This window comes from Dromiciops gliroides, chromosome 1 (genome assembly GCF_019393635.1).
Source record: "Dromiciops gliroides isolate mDroGli1 chromosome 1, mDroGli1.pri, whole genome shotgun sequence".
NCBI classification, from domain to species: Eukaryota; Metazoa; Chordata; class Mammalia; order Microbiotheria; family Microbiotheriidae; genus Dromiciops; species Dromiciops gliroides.
Genome location: NC_057861.1, coordinates 588,808,218 through 588,819,427, shown reverse-complemented (window position 1 = coordinate 588,819,427; position 11,210 = coordinate 588,808,218). Strand labels below are relative to the sequence as shown.

Sequence of the window (11,210 nt, the reverse complement as noted above, 5' to 3'; positions counted from 1 at the left end):
ACAATTAATAAACAGATCAGAGCAATTATAATATCTTATAATATTGCCTACTAACTAGATCATAGAACATGATATCCATACCTGTCCTCCTACGAAACAGATCAGTGACAGACAGGAAAAACATAATATCAATTTAATATTTTGTTCCAAGAAGAAAGATAAAACAACATGATCATGTGGAGACTCCCCTCCTAAGAGTGAAGCTTGGGGGACTCCCCATTTCTGAGGATATATATGGTTTTAGTCCACTGATTACAGGGCATTGTCAGTTTCAATAGTATGATACAGAAATCAACCCTGAAGCAAAAAGCAGTTTAATGATTTCAGTTATAACAAGTATGGAGGGAATACAGAAGCATCATGATAAGACTATAGGATTCCAAAAAAGAGTTTGGAAAGGATGAGGACACCCAGATGTTACCATAAGATAGAGACTTACTATCCTGAGGGAAAAGAAGTCACTAAGTAGGGTCTTTTATCTGCTAGCTGAGTTCAGGTTTGGAGTTCAGTTGAAGCACATTTTGCTCCTATTAACCCAGGGTTTCATAAAAAATACTTTGGGATAATAAGGTACCTCCATCAAATCCAGGTGATCCATATATTCATTTAACATTCCCCACTTTTGGTCAAGGGGTCAATTCCAATGACCCCCAAAGACCAAGGAGCTTCTGTTTGGAACCTAACTTTTACATAAATACCATTTAATCTGGCGAAGGCATGGAGATTCACTGTAATGACACATGAGGGATCCCTGACATAGGAGTACTTATCCATAAATCAGAGTGGGATGGCCAGGCTTCTGAGTAGTTATACAGAGCCAAGCAGGCAGAGAGATTCAACTAGGGGTCTGAGAGTGTGTGGGGTCACATGAGAGGGAATAATCATTGTCAAATTGGGGGCAAAGCTGGCTGCAAAGAAAGCCCCCACAAATACCAAAATTAGTTCCACCTGTAGTAAAATTCAAAACCATAGGGTGAACTGACATGGCGGAAAGGACACAGGAAAAGGCACAGAGTCCTTGGGATGCTGAGTATTCTCAGTCTTCATCCAGTCCAATCTTGGGGTGCTATCTCTTCTGGATGCCATCTACTTCTTGTTCTCAGGGTCCCGGGGTTGTGGTATGCAGCAGCTGTCCCGTGCTTAGGTGTTGGACATTGCATTCCAGAGTCCCACATTGATAGTGACTATAAGAGAGTTTACTTAAACCCTTAGGAAAAGATTGACAGATAACCACACATCCCTTAACTTCACCTTCTCCTTTAAATTAAAATTAATGACTTCAATTGTAGGTGAGATGGGGGTGAGGGGAGAGACCTAAGACTGAAAAGTTACTGCAGTTTGAAAAAGATGATGTTAGCTATTTAGATATATGAATAATAAAATTACACATTTCTAACTTGAGATTATTGTCACTACCTGATATTAATCACATAGCAAAAATGACTGGCTCCAAACTAAGCTTGTGTTGTAAGTTCAAGGAGCCCAGTTTTCTGGGTGGTTGCTTTATTATCTGTTTGACCAACCACTATCTGGTTAATTAAGCACTACTTGGCTTCTCCAAGGAAAGAGCAATCTCTAACTGACCCTAACAAGCTGATCAGCTGTATTTCTCCATGGTCATAGTCTCCCCTTCAGGGCCAGAGCATCCCTAACTGGACTCAGGCCTACCAGGCTGCTACTACATTTCCTCACTTTTTCTTTTAATAGCTAAGGGAAAAGGGGGCTAATATCTCTTCTTCTGTAACTGCATCAAGCTGAATAAGATTGCAGAGCTGTCCCTAGATCTTAGTGGAAGGAGTAGAAATCCTTACAGGCCTGGTCCAGAGGGTGAAGAGATATATAGGCAGGAATTGTTGCTGCCATAAGGTTGAAAGCCTTGAACCAAGAGAGAGAATCCAGGAACCCCAGGATCCTGCATCAGGAGTGAAAAACTGTTCACAAATATCCTTCATCCAGTGAAAGATGTCACAAATGCCCCCTGCTCTTCACAGCTTTATCTAACACTGTATCTGACACAAACATTGTTCATATCATGCCAAAGGGATACACATAAGACATACAAGCTAAATATTTCATAATACTTGAGAAAGAACTCTTAAACCTTTCTCAATTACATTTATATCCACTTGACCTTAATTTTCCTCCAAAAAAATTTTAACTCAATTGTTTAAGATCTAATCCTCACATAAACTTAGGTTACAGAATATTTTTTTAAGAATATGACTACAAATGCACTTACATAAAAGTTAGCAAGTTAACTTCAATTGTAGTAAAGGACTTCGGAGGACACTTAAGCAATTAATTTCAAAACAGTGCATGACAAATAAGTTGTCCATAATAAACCATGTTTGTATTATAGGACATGATTCACAGACAGGTGTTATTTCCACATTACATAATAAACTTAATCTCTCCATGGATATAACAAAATATTCTATGTTACCCCCTCTAAGAAAACTGGTTGCATAAAATTGGTTGAATTAAAATTCTTTTCTTCAAAATTAGCTTGATATTTTTTATTCAATTTTAAGATGCTTAATCAATAACAGATGGCAAAATTAGATGCCTATGCACTTTAGTGGTTTAGATTCAGAAAGGGACTAGAATTTCTAGGTCAAATAGCTTGAGTCTTATACCTGCATCTCACCCAGATATTACAGTATTAACCTAGGGATGAAGAGCCAATATTGTGTTCTTGCTGATCAAGCAACATGATTATAGGAATTTGCCATAAAAGAAGAGTCAAAGCTCTCAGGGAATAATACTCCATGTCCATTTCAGGCAGAAGTTCTAAAGACAGTCAGTGCAATGTGCCAGGCTTAAAATCAGCCAGGCGGGAGAGTTTACATTCCATGTGCAATATTTGGGGAAACTGAGACAGGAGATGCCCACCTCTGCCTTTGCCAAAAAATTGGTCTCCCAACCTTTCCCAAGAGAACTCCACCTGTAGTGCATACATGTAAAAAAACACATAGGATTGTTGGCATCATGGTCACTTAATGGCTCAACATTCCTTGATGGCCATAACTAGAGTTAGACACAGAATAATAATAGTTAATAGTCTATAATGTCTTAAATAGCAAGTTCCAATAATCAGTACTAAAAGTGAACTCACTTCTCAAGGATCACAAACCCTATGTAGCAAGCAGTAACTATGCTTGTACCCATGTTAAATCAATGCTTTTCATTCCTGAGTTAACATTACACAAATGAATCTGCCTTGAGATGCTCAATAACAAGCAATGGTTGAGGGGGCGGAGCCAAGATGGCGGAGGAGAGGCTGTAACTCCCACAAGCCCCAGATAAACCCGTCCATTCATGCCCAAATAATGTGGTAAAAATCAAAACCCAGAACAGCCTAATGCACATAAGAACAGAGTGAGACTATTTCTCCGCAAAAGAGGGCAATTCTGATCACCTACTGATCATGCTGAACAGCTCAGCGTGCGGTCCAGACCCAGCCAGGGACACTGCTTCCAGCGCATGTCAGAGCCTTTGGCACGGGCAGCTTCTGAGGCTCCGATTACGGACTGGTGAGGGGGTTCGGCGGTAGGCCGGGGTGAAGTGGAGGCAGTATCTATTGGAGTTGGGGCAAAGCACCCTGGGTCTGAACCAGTGAGTGGTAGTGGCCCAGTTGGGGAGGGGTAAAAGCATGCCAAGCTTCCGACCATAGAGAATCAGAGTTCAATCAGACTTCTGTTTCTGGGTCAAAGAGAGAGCGGCTCACAAGCCCAGGCAGGCTGAGAAGAAGCCCAATCACCCCCTGGGCCACGCTGTAGCACGAACAGTGTGTCCTGGAAGCAGTGCTACACTTTAAGGAGTAAAAAGCCAAGAAATAGTAAGCCAGGATGAGTAGGCAGAGAAAGCAGAAGACGATCGAAAACTTCTTTGGGGGAAAGGTAGACCACAATACATCCTCAGAAGAAGAAGATAATAATAGGGTCAAAGCTCCAACATCCAAAGCTTCCAAGAAAAATATGAACTGGTCTCAGGCCATGGAAGCTCTCAAAAGGGACTTTGAAGAGAAAGTAGGAGAGATAGAACGAAGATATAGAGAAAGAGAGGAAGGAATGGAAAGAGAAATGAGAGCGATGCAGGAGAGTCATGAGAAAAAAGTCAACAGTTTGAAAAGCCAAATGGAAAAGGAGATTAAAAAACTGTCTGCTGAAAATAATTGCCTAAGAATTAGGATTGAACAAATGGAAGCTAGTGACCTTATGAGAAACCAAGACACAGTAAAGCAAATCCAATTGAATGAAAAAATAGAGGACAATGTGAAATATCTCCTTGGAAAAACAGCTGACCTAGAATAAATCTAGGAGAGATAACTTGAAAATCATTGGACTACCTGAAAACCATGACTAAAACAAGAGCTTAGACACCATCCTCCAAGAGATTGTGAGGGAAAATTGCCCTGATATTCTAGAAGCAGAAGCTAAAATAGAAATTGAAAGAATCCACTGATCACCTCCTGAAAGAAATCCCAAAAGGAAAACCTCCAGGAATATTATAGCCAAATTCCAGAACTCCCAGGTCAAGGAGAAAATATTGCAAGCAGCTAGAAAAAAAAGGAATTTAAATACTGTGGGGCTCCAATAAGGATAAAGAAAGCTAGCAGCTTCTACATTAAAGGACCGGAGGGCATGGAATATGATATTCCAGAGGGCAAAGGAACTGGGACTACAGCCAAAAATCATGTACCCAGCAAAACTAAACATCATCTTTCAGAGGCAAACATGGAATTTCAATGAGAAAGAAGACTTTCAGGCATTTGTTATGAAAAGACCTGAACTGAATAGATTTGACTTTCAAATACAAGACCCTGGAGAAGCATAAAAAGATAAACAGGAAAAAGACTTCATGAGGGATATTAAAAGATCAAACTATTTATATTCCTACATGGGAAGATAATACTTCAGACTCATAAGAACTATCTCAGTAAGGATTTAACAGAGGACACAGGTCTGAACTGAATATGAAGGGATGTTATGTTTTGTTCTTTGTGGGGTGTCTTATGTCTGGGGCCAGTTTTGGGCTTGGGGCCTCCTGGATCCAGGGCTGGTGCATTGTCCACTGTGCCACCTAACTAACCCATAATAACATCCTTAAAATAGGGTTGAGGTGTAGGAGAAATAGACTGGGGGAGGGGTAAGGGGAGAGATGGTCTGGGGAGAAGTTGTTCACATGAAGGAAACAAGAAAAAAGCTTATGGAGGGGAGGGGAAGTGCGGAAAGGAATTGGGGAGTGAGTGAACCTTAATATCATCAGAATTGACTCAAAGAAGGACTAACATACATACTCAAGCAGGTATAGTAATATATTTTTGCCCTGAGGGAGGGGAGGGAGATAAGGGGGGGAGAGGGGAAGGAGGGAAGGGCAGATTGGGGGAGAGAGCAGTAAAAAGCAAAGTACTTTCGAGGAAGGTAAAGATGTTCTGCATAACTGCACAAGTATGACATATTGAATTGCTTGATTTCATAGGGAGGGTTGAGGAGAGAGGGAGGAAGAAAACTTGGAACATAGAATTAGCTCAAAGACCTTAAACTCATCAGAGTTGGCTCATGGAGGAAATAACATTCACACCCAGTTGGTAGGAGTAATCTATTTAACCCTACAGGAAAGTATGAGGGGAAGAAGATAAGGAAGGAAGGGTGAAAAAAAAAGGGAATGCAGAGTAGGGGAGGGGACAGTCAGAAGTAAAATACTTTTGAGGAGGAATAGTTTAAAAGAAGATAGAAAATAGAGTAAATATTATGGGAAGGGAATAGGATGGAGGGAAATAGTTATGATGATTGAATATAATGGTAAAACATATGGTACCTACTTTGCTGGGCTAATATGAAGAAAATTATTTGTCAAGTTTAAGGTACTTTATTTAGGTTATGATGAACAGGATACTATCAGAAAAACCTGGAAATACCTACATTAACTGAAGCAGAGTGAAATGTACTGTATACAAAATAACAGCAATAGTGTAAGATGATCTGCTGGGAAGCATGTGGTTATTTTCAGCAAGGCAATGGTCCAATATAACCCTGAACAACTTATGAAAATGGCAATCCATCCACAGAGAAAGAAGTGATAGTATCTGAAAATAGATGAAAACACATTTTTTTTCTTTTATTTCTTTTTTTTTTTTTTTTTTTTTTGGTGAGGCAATTGGGGTTGGGTGGCTCGCCCGGGGTCAGGCCACTGGTGGGTGTTGGGTGTCTGAGGCCAGATTTGGGCTCAGGTGCTCCTGGTTCCAGGGCTGGTGCTCTGTCCACTGTGCCACCTAGATGCCCCTGGAAACACATTTTTAAAATGTTTTTTTTTTTCTCTTTGACAATTCCTCAGTCTGAAGTTTTGGGAGTTTTTTTTTACTGTTTTCTCTCACAACCTAGCTAATGTGGGAATGTTTTCCATGACTACTCATGTATAACTTATTTTGAAATGCTTGAGTTCTAGTGGGTGGGGGGTGGGAATGGAGGAGGAAGAGAAGTTGGAACACAATTTTTTTTTTTTAATTGATGTTAAAATTTGCTTTTACATATGTTTTGGAAAATAAAATTCTATTCAATAAAAAAAATCAGTTTAAAAAAAAACAAGCAATGGTTGAAATGAGTATAAAAAATCACAAATTGCATACTGGGAACAGACTAGAAGGTGTCCCACTCAACCACAGAGGGTACTGCCCTCAGAATTCCTTTAAATCGCTGAGATGACTCAACTACTCTACATGTGTTCCTATACATGTTCTAATTCCAAATAACAATCATAGGTAAATTCCTATTTCCTGTTAAGGTAATATAAGACAGTTCATAAATTACCAATGATCATTAGTATATCTTATACATATCAAATTCATACACTAATTTAACTATTGCTGAATACCAATAAATTCAGATCAGAACAGCAAGATCTTTCTCACAGCTTACTAGTTATTTAGATACTTTAGTATTAGTGGGTGAAACTTCCAGTTTTAGGCAAATGTTTGCATCAATTGCTCTTATACTATCAACTTAGAACATACCCATTTATATCAACTAGTTAATTCTGATTAATATTAATTGAAATCAATGGAAGATCTTCCCTTGTACTGACATGGCTGCTTTCAGGAGCCACCATCTTATGGGCACAAAACCAATGACTGGAGAGTGAGAAGAAAGGAGCAGCAGCCATTTAAGAGTTTCTTTCACCAAAGTTTATATCATACTTGGAAACATGGGGAATATATTTGCTAACCTCTTCAAGGGGTTCTTTGGCAAAGAAAAATTAATGTGGATTCCAATGGCTGGTCTGAGTGCTGTAAGAAAAACAACTCTTTTCTACAAACTGCAACTGGGCAAAATAGTAACTACTATACCCACTATTTCAATGTACAAACTGTAGAATACAAAATCATTAGCTTCACAGTGTAGGATGTAGGTGGCCAGGACAAGATCCAACCCCTATAGCACCATTATTTCCAGAATGCACTACGATTTTTTTTCATCATAAAAGTATTTTATTATTCTCCAGTTACATATATAGTTTTCAACATTTGTTTTCTTAAGATTTTTAGTTCCAAATTTTTCTCCCCCCTCCCTTCCCTCCCCCCTCCCCAAGACAGAAAGCAATCTGATATAGGTTATGTATGTACAATCACATCAAACATATTTCTGCATTAGTCATGTTGTGAAAGAAGAATCAGAACAAAAGGGAAAACCCTCAAAAAACACAAAAACAAAGGACTCATGATGGAAAATGCTCTCCACATCCAGAAAAAGAACTGTGGATTCTGAATCCATATTGAGCCATACTGTTTCTTTCATGAGTCCTTTGTTAATTGTCTTGGATGATTGCACTGCTGAGAAGAGCCAAGTCTATCAAAGTTGATCTTCACACAATGTTGCTGTTACTGTGCACAATGTTCTCCTGGTTCTGTTCACTTTACTCAGCATCAGTCCACTTAAGTCTTTCCAGGTTTTTCTAAAATCTGCCTTCTCATTATTTCTTACAGCACAATAGTATTCCATTACATTCATATACCACATGTTCAGCCATTCCCTTGATTTCTAACTCTTTGCCACGACAAAGAGAGCAGCTATAAATATTTTTGTACATGTGGATCCTTTTCCCTTTTCTATGATCTATTTGGGATACAGACCTAATAGTGGTATTGCTGAGTCAAAGGGTATGTACAATTCTATAGCCCTTTGGGCATATTTCCAAATTGCTCTCTAGAATGGTTAGATCAGTTCACAGCTTCACCAACAATGCATTAGTGTACCGATTTTTCCACAGCATCTTCAACATTTATTATTTTCCTTTTTTTGTCATATTAGCCAATGTGATAGGTGTGAGGTGGTACCTCAGAGTTGTTTTAATTTGCATTTCTCTAATCAATAGTGATTTAGAGCATTTTTTCATATGGCAATAGATAACTTTGATTTCTACATCTTAAAACTGCCTATTCATATCCATTGACCATTTTTCAATTGGGGAATGTGAGGGCCAAAATTTGATATACTGAGCGTTATTTGGGTGACTTGCCTTAATATTGGGGTTCCAGAAATATGAGGGACCTTTAAAGTTTAACCCTCCCCTCTGAACAGCCCTTTTTGTAGATATTTCTCCCAGGCCAATAAGAAAGGAGCCTCTAAGCTTTAGTTCACAAAAAGCCCAGATTTTATTACTTGGGAATTAAACAACAAAGATGAAACTAATAAAAATCAAAGATACGGAATAGGAAAATCAAAATTCAGATAGATATTCTTAACTCTAAGCTTAACCCAGATCCTTTCCAATTTAGCTAGTTCAAAGGAATTTAGGGTTTTCCATAAATAACTCACCAAACAACTGAACAGCCCGCCAGTCTAAGGTTGCTCCTGCAGAGACAGCAATCGCCTAGGACAGAACAACAAACACGCACCACAGGCTCAAGGGCCCCAGCAGAAAGAAAGAGCCAGCTCCCATTCCAGAAGTAGCCCATCTCTCTTCCAGGAGCTTTCAATCTACCCTCCCCCAAAAGGGGAGGTCCTTCAAAAGCTGCCTTCGTAACCTCAGGGTGGGCCAGGTATGGCCCCTCCCAAATGAGTTAGCTAAAAACAGGAATATTAATCTTTTTCTTTTCTTTTTTTTTTTCTTTTTTGAGTGGGTCAATGAGGGTTAAATGACTTGTCCAGGGTCACACAGCTAGTAAGTGTCAAGTGTTTGAGGACAAATTTGAACTCAGGATCTCCTGAATCCAGGGCCAGTGCTTTATCCACTGTGCGATCTAGCCGCCCCTGGGAATATTAATCTTTACCCCAAATAATTTTTACCAAAGGAATAACTTGCATTCTTATAAATTTGATTTAGTCCCCTATATGTTTCAGAATTTAGGCCTTTATCAGAAATACTGGGGGGGGGGCAGCTAGATGGCGCAGTGGATAGAACACTGGCCTTGGAGTCAGGAGTACCTGAGTTCAAATCCAGCCTCAGACACTTAACACTTACCAGCTGTGTGACCCTGGGCAAGTCACTTAACCCCCATTGCCCTGCAAAAAAAAAAAAAAAGAAGAAAGAAATACTGGTTGTATAAATTGTTTCCCAGCTTTCTGCTTCCCTTCTAATTTTGGTTGTATTGCCTCTGTTTGTACAAAAAAATTTTAATTTAATGTAATCAAAATCATCCATTTCGTATTTCATAATATTCTCTATCTCTTATTTGGTCATAGATTGCTCTCCTCTCCATAGATCTGAGAGGTAAACTATTCTTTCCTCTCCTAATTTACCTACAGTATCACCCTTTATGTCTAAATCACAGAACATACTAGGATTAATTTTTGTAAGTTGATAATAGTGACAAAGAATGAGTGAGTGAGTCCTAAGAAGAACTGATTACACTGTCGGCAGAAGATGATCTTAGAGATGCCATCGTATTAGTGTTTGATAATAATCAGAATCTTCCCAATGCCACAAATACATCTGAGATCACAAATAAACTTGGACTGAATTCTCTTCATTACAGAAACTGGTACAGCTTGGGGCTGCACCTTCAGTTGCTGCCACTACCTCCTGCCACTGCCACCCCTGATACTGCCCCCTCTGGGCAGCCTGCTGGGAGCTGGAGCCCCATAACTTCCAGGGAGTCAAATATGCATAATTTGAATTTACATGAAGTGGGAATTCTTTGTACATCCAAGCCATTCATGCCACTAGTGGAGATAGACTCTATGAAAGCATGATCTGGTTGTCCAATCAGCTCACAAACCAGAAATTAAACAACAAAAGTTCTTCTCCCCTGCCCTTCTCATTTCCTATTTGCACTTTGCTTTACTCTAATGTGGCAAATTGTGCTACTTTGTGGTATTGAGAGCCGAAAGCTGTTTTTTTCCTCCCCTTTGTATGTACTATACCATATGGTAAAGGTGGCAAATATAGACCTGAAAACAGCTTTCTTATTTCAATCATTTTTGTTTCCAATGGGACAATTTCTGGCACTATTACATATTACTTAGGCTTTTTTATTGTTAAAAAAGAGTCAATGCACCATATAGTATTAGGAAGGGATTTTAAGCAGTTGTACTTGGGTTGCTGGGTGTTGCAGAAGCAGACACAAATGCTACTGCAACTGGCTTATGATATGTGTGTTGGTGGATGGCTTTTAACTTGAACCCAGTGTATTTTTTAAATAGTTAAAAAAAAAATTTAAAAGAAAAGCAAAACACTTGAATACACTAGAGAGAGGAATATGCTTAGTGTGGGTTTTTCAGTAACAACCTGAATACCATAACATTTTAAGTGCTTGCAGTTTCTCTTGTAAAACTTTAGAAATGATTAGAAAAAAAAAAACCTCAAGTGATCAATTTTGTTTGGTTAAAATAGAGAACAATGTGGTGCTATGTCTTGGGATCTTTATGTATTACATAGAGGTTGTGTTTATATTAGTACTCACATGGATATTTATTAGGTGGGGGAAAGCTTTGAGGTTGTGGTTCAGAGTTGGCTAAAAACCAAGAGCCTTACATCTTCAACAATAAATTGTTTATAACTAGATTCTCCACTCCCCCTCCCCCCCCCTCGCCCCCATCCCCTGCAGTTCAGGTCAGACTGTGATTTGTTCTCTATCACACTTGAATAACTTTTAGGAAGGACACAATGATGACTGGTTATAAACATTGAAAAGAGTTTTTTGACATATTTGGCAAACAAAAGACCAGCCTTTTAATTTTTGTTCAAGTGTGTGGTGCTTCTGTTTGAAAACA

General features: G+C 39.0%; 1 pseudogene; it reads left to right on the top strand.

Annotated features, from left to right (window-relative positions):
• The first annotated feature begins 7,203 nt into the window (after nt 1–7,203).
• Nucleotides 7,204–10,318, top strand: LOC122752292 (annotated as a pseudogene).
• The last annotated feature ends 892 nt before the right edge of the window (nt 10,319–11,210 follow it).